Here is a 6,333-nt window from a genome sequence, read left to right as displayed (position 1 = left end):
CTATTAAGTTCACCTGACTTGCAAAGCTCTGCAGGCTGCTAAGCTCTGGTTTAGCTGGAAGGCCACAGGCTAGTGGGTACAGACAGAGGTGGATGAATCCAAGGTCAGCAAATTATATAGCAGGTCACTGACAATTCTCTCAATTGACAGGCAATATGGCAGGTCATTGGTTTGAGTCAAAAAACAAACAAACCAGAGGTTGATGAGCCAGATGCAGTATCCAGACCCCAAAATATGCAAAACAAACTTTTTTATATTGGAATGAGGCTACATCCTGAGGGAACTTCCTTTAAATTATATCAGGGCTTTGATCAGGGTTATAGTATTGCATTCCATCAATGTTTTACTGTATTGTGGAAGCTTGTAAGTGATTGGTTCTGATTACCTTGTGTTAGATTAGGCCATGGGGGATTACTTGGTGTTAACTGCCAAGCCAGATAGAATTGTGGCCCATATCAGTTAATACGAAACTTAAACCATAACCTTAGTATACACATGTGTATTTGTTTTCAATTCTATTGAGTATATACCTAAGTGTAGAATTGGTGGGAAATTTTAATGTTTTAGATTGCAAATTTTGAGATGGGAATCTTGGGGAAAATTTTAAACTCTCAACTGATTGTCTCAGTCAGCTCTCTGTGAAATGGAATACGATCACAGAGCTAATGTAGTGTTGGTATTGCTAGGTGCTACTGAGTTGCTTACAATCACTCGTGATCCTATATTTCAGAGTACAACCACCCAGAAGGATATTCTAGGCTGTAATATTTCCAGGACTGGATGAGAAAGTCCCATTGAGGTGCTGTGGGGTTCACCGCCCTGTCCCTTGGGTTAGCCGACGAGACCATAAGCGTTTTTAATTTTATGCCACCAGGGCTCCTCAATGAACTGTTGGACATCATGAGGTCCCAAATTAAATTAGCTTGGTGCTTAACAAAAGACAGAAATCATTTAATCACCAACAGCCAGTAGCGTGATACGTAACCCAGAGGTCTGAGCTGCATTATTTTTCTCCTATCAGATTCTGCTCACCCTCTACCAAGCCTCTGCTCAAAAAAGCAGCTCTAACTTTGATGCGGTCAGAAACCCTGAGTGGTGCTAGAGTGCCCTGCTTTGCCGGGAGAAGAATGTAGGAAGGGCTCGGGAGGAAGCTCCTGTGGCAGCGCCAGCAGAAAGACGAAGAGGACCGTGGTGGCCTTCTCAGTTAATTTCACCCTGCCGTTGCTTCTCAGGAGAGGGATGGGAGTTAATTTTTCCCTTTCCAGTTTCTAACATTTGATAGTAACAGACTTAAAACAAAGATTCTGATTTTTATCCCCTTCTCTTTACCTACTGCTGGGTAAATAGAGATTAAGTTTGTTAAAATAAACAGCAGAGGTCTACAAATATTCTTTCTATCCCAAACATTTTCTGAGCCTGACTTTCTATAGCAAGGATCTGCAGCAGTGGCTTTGTGTTGTAAAGGCCACCCAACACCAGGATTAATGAATGTATCTCATGTAGACGGGGTGAGGGAGAGGCAAAATATTCTGTAAAGTTATAGTATACCAGAAAGAAAAAGACACTTCCATGCAAACAGGATTTTAGTTGACTTTTCTTCTAAATTACTTCAGTGAAATTGAGGTTTCAGTCCCCCATGCAGTCTAGGTCTTACAGGTACAGTTTGCATGTAAGAGTTTGTGCTGAGGACGCGATTCAGAGTGATTTTTAAAATTATTGTTATTTGTAATCCTACCTGTGATTATTTCACACATGCTCTAAAATGAGAAGAGCATTAAATGAGGAAGAATAAAAGGAAATGGAATTTGGGGTCGAGGAGTAGGTGAGTAGAGAGGGTATCAGTTTGATGACCAAAATTTTATTTCAGGTCACTTACTAGGCTGCTGGGCTTTGTGGTAATTTGTTCATCCTTGTTTCATTAAATTTTAATTACCTTCGATATATCTAGATTCATCCCTTTGGCTGGCTCCTATATTAATTAAGACTCAGGATCCTTTAGGAGATGAATAATTCTCCACTGGACAGTGTTAAGTTGAAGTCAAGAGGTGATAAAAGAATATTAAGAATAGAGTCAGAAATTATTTAAAATTGTTTAAGATGTTGAAATTAGAAAGGACAATGTACTTTTAATTTCTCCATTATTCATTTTCACCCATTATCTATGTTCTTTCTACTTACATTTGTGAATACCTATATTCTGACTTCAGCAAATATTGTTAATGCGTGGGTATGTGTGCATATTATATGTAGTTTCTTTTAAGAGTCAAATGAATTGTTTCAATGTATTAGCTTGAAATAGATCTATTTCCTAAGACCTTTCTGAAAATAACATTCCAGTCCTGAAGTCAGGGCCACGGGAGATGGCAGATCGAGATCTGATGTCAATCCCTAAGGATTAAATGGTGTTAATCCACATGGATAACAGCTAGTAATGCTTTTTCATGACTTTCCTTGTCATTAACAGCTTGGAAGAAAGCTTAATGATACCTTTCATCCTCTTCCCCATCTGACATTTTTTATTTAAGTTTTCATCATTTCAAACCTCAAAGAAATCTTGGTAATTATCTGACTCACCTCTGAGTTGAGAATAATAAAACCTGGAATTCAAGTGGATTACCCTATAATCTGATTGGTCATGAATAATAATCATAATAATCATAGGAGTGGAAATAATAATATCATCTACAACTTTTACTCTTTAAGATAAATTATCTTTTACTCTTTAAGATAAATTATCTTCTTATCCTGCTATATGGAATGAGTTATGATATACAATCAACACATTTTTCCAAGAGTTTGGGTGCAAATTCTAAATACAGAAGGAATGTCTAGGTAGAAGAACCTCTGTCATATGATCCAATCTGAAATTCATGAATATACCCGGGTATTTGGTGGACAAAAATGAATTGTATTTAGAGAACTAGGTGACTAGACAACAAAGCGCATTATTCTTAAAACATTGCTCTACTTGCAATAGCAGCAGGTGCTCTGGTGCTGCAGGTGATTGCACATTCAACTGTTAACCACAGGGGCAGGGGGCTGAACCCACCAGCCATTGTGCAGGAGGAAAATGAGGCTGTTTATTGTAAAAAAATGTAAATTCTCAGAAATCCTAAGAGCCAGTTCTAATCTGTCTTTTAGGTCAGGATGAGTCTGAATTCGCTCCGTGGCAATGAGCGAGCAGTACTGGGAAGACCACCTTTCTTCATTCCAATGAGACATTCTTCTTTCTTTTGTAATAGGGCTGTGAGACTTCCGTTTTAGACTCTGCTTGAGTTCTTTCCTTATTTGGGGCACCAAATGCACTAAGTCCAAAATCTGTATCATGATATCCAAAGTCTTCTAGCTTCTTCAATCTCCGTACTCCTTCAGCCTCGAGTAAAGATATTTTAAATCTACCTGTTTCCACAGCACTCCAGCAAAGCTTGTAGTTTCTCAAGTGTATAATCTATTTTTTCCTTGAGTCTTTCCACACGCTATCTCTTTGATGTCCAACATTTTCACCAGGTTTTATCTGGGTAAGTGTTATTCACTCTCGCAGACATGGCTAGCACGTACTTTCCTCTCTCTGAGTGACTGTTCATGACCCCCACACCTAGATAAACTCTCCATGGGGTCACTTTCAATGGTTCATGACAGGCACTTGTTGGTGACACGCACCACAAAGTTAATGATGTTGCTAGTCCGGAGGGAGTGAATTCAATATCTAGGAGGATTTTGTTTATAAAGCCTTCAAGCAACTGGCTATACATAATAATTAAAAGTTAAATCACAGATTATCACTGCCTTTTGTCTTCCCACTTTGTTGTGTGTAGTGGGTGGCATTTTCCTTTAGAAAGATATCGTTGAAAATGAGTACATCTAGGAAGAAAAATGGGTTCAAATGTAATGATGTTAACTTAAAGAAGAAGCTGCATTAAAAAAGAGCAGAAATGCTGTCTTTAGACAGAAAAGATATTTGTGATGGAGATAGCAGACTGATCTACTGTATATAGCTAACCAAACAAACAAAGATTTGAACATTTGAGCAATAGGAGGGGGGTTAAAGGCTATTAGGATAGGAAGAGCCAGCATGTGAAAGAGAGACTGGGTAGAACATCCTCCATTAGCTCCTGAAAGCCACTCTCTGCTCCTCTCTACCCTTCTCTGCCCAAGGAGCCTAACTTACTTGCACTTCATCAATGGCTTTCAGTTCTGCAGCTTTAGGTTTTGTTCAGTCAATTGGGCTCATAGTGGGAGTGAGTGGCGGGGAGAGAAGAATTATTTCAGAGCATTTCTTCACCCACACCCATTTGTGTACTGTGTCAAATCCTTTCTACACAGGTCATTTATCTTATAGATCTCTACAAAAGCCCCTCTCTCTAGATTACAGTACCCATCCTTCTCTTTGCTCTGTATACCTAGAATTAGTGACAACTATGGACACTAAAGAGATCATAAGCCTCTTACTAAGACTTTTGTGAATAGTCAGTGTATTAAAAGTATCTCAAAATTATCTGATTTGAGGGTACTATCTGTTGCCTACCATGACCTTGTCTGACACATAAGCAATATATATAAAAGTGTCAATAAGTGTGCGATGTAACAACGATGAAAAACACAACTTTCCTCTAGTTCCTAAATGTTTCTTCCCCGCTCCCACTATCATGACTCGAATTCGACCTTGCAAGTCTGGCTAGACCAGAGGATGTACACTGGTACAGATAGGAACTGAAAATACAGGGAATCTAGGGCAGATGAGTCCTATAGGACCAGTGGTGTGAGTGGTGAAACAGGGAGGGTAGAGGGAGAGTGGGTAGGAAAGAGGGAACTGATTACAAGAAACTATATGTGACCTCCTCCCTGGGGGACGGACAACAGAAAAGTGGGTGAAGGGAGACATCGGACAGGGCAAGATATGACAAAATACCAATTTATGAACTATCAAGGGCTCATGAGGAAGGGGAAAGTGGGGAGGGAGGGGAAAAATGAGGACCTAACTCGGAGGTTTAAGTGGAGAAAAAATGTTTTGAGAATGATGTACAAATGCACTTTGCACAATTGATGTGTGTGTGTATTGCGATAACAGTTTTATGAGCCCCTAATAAAAATGTTAAAATAAATAAAAAATAAAAAGTTTCCGTGTAACACAAATGGTCAATAGTACCAAATGTTGCCCCAAAGTCATATTGATGCTGATGATTTTGATGACATCAAAGACTAAGTCTCTAACTGAGTTTCAGAGTACAAATCAGCAGTAGAGGATAGGGGAAGATGGACATACCACAAGTTCAAAGTACAAGTCCTCGGGGAGTGCAAACAGTTAAGCATTCTTCTACTAGCTGAAAGTTTGGCCATTCAGATCTATTCAGATGTGCCATAGAAGACAGTTTTAGTCGTCTTGTTTCAAAGGGACAAGCCCTGGAAAGTCCTATGGATCAGTTCTACTCTACACACATCAAGTCCCCACAGGTCAAGAGAAGGCATTCAAACAGAACAAAGGAGCAGCACTCTGAATGCCCAAAATTCCTGGTACCCAAAGATCGACATCTTTCCAAGGATTGGACAATCTATATTTAATCAAAGATATGAAACTATTTTGGGAAGTCATGGAGAGAGAGAAAACTAGACAAGGGGTATAACATTACATTATGTTAGTCTGGGGAGACTAGAGAAACAAATTCTTAGATACTCATATGTGTATAAGAAAGAGCTTTATATAAAAAAATCAATTGTATGTTGAGAAAACACCAGTCCAGTCCAGATCAGATCCATAAGTCCGATATTAGCTCATATATGTCTGATACCAATCGATAAATTCCTCTTCAGACTCACGCAAAATATGCAAGGATGGCGCATGAAGGAAGATCATAGACCAGTGGGTGGAAAGTCTTGTGGATCCAGTGTCAGTGGAAGCATCTCAGTACTAGCGGGGCTCTCCATGTGGCTCCTCCAGCTCCAGGGCTCTAGTGTAGCTCCATGTATCGCAGGGAGTGAGTCTGTGTTCCACCTCCAGTGACCTATGTATCTCCTTAGTGCCACGAAATGAGGTCATCAAGCTGTGATCTGATTGACAGGCTAACCTCCACTCTTTTACTCTTAAGTCTCAAACTCAGAACAGATATGTAACTACCACAGACATATTGGGAGAGAATATACTAGAGAAGGAGAAAATTGGCATGAATAGTCAAAATTAGTAGATAAGCAGGGAAATCATTGCAATGAAAGAAACAACCTGAACTAGGCTGGAATCAGAGAAGCAAAAGAAGTGGGCAGAACTACATTATGGTTTGGTAGTTGAGTTAGTCTGGGTGCTTTAGAGAAGCAAATCCACAGAAACTCATGTATGAGAGA

The sequence above is a fragment of the Echinops telfairi genome, unplaced genomic scaffold (assembly GCF_000313985.2).
Source record: "Echinops telfairi isolate 266 unplaced genomic scaffold, ASM31398v2 ScPeMD7_11;HRSCAF=52, whole genome shotgun sequence".
NCBI lineage: Eukaryota > Metazoa > Chordata > Mammalia > Afrosoricida > Tenrecidae > Echinops > Echinops telfairi.
This window is presented reverse-complemented; position numbering follows the sequence as displayed.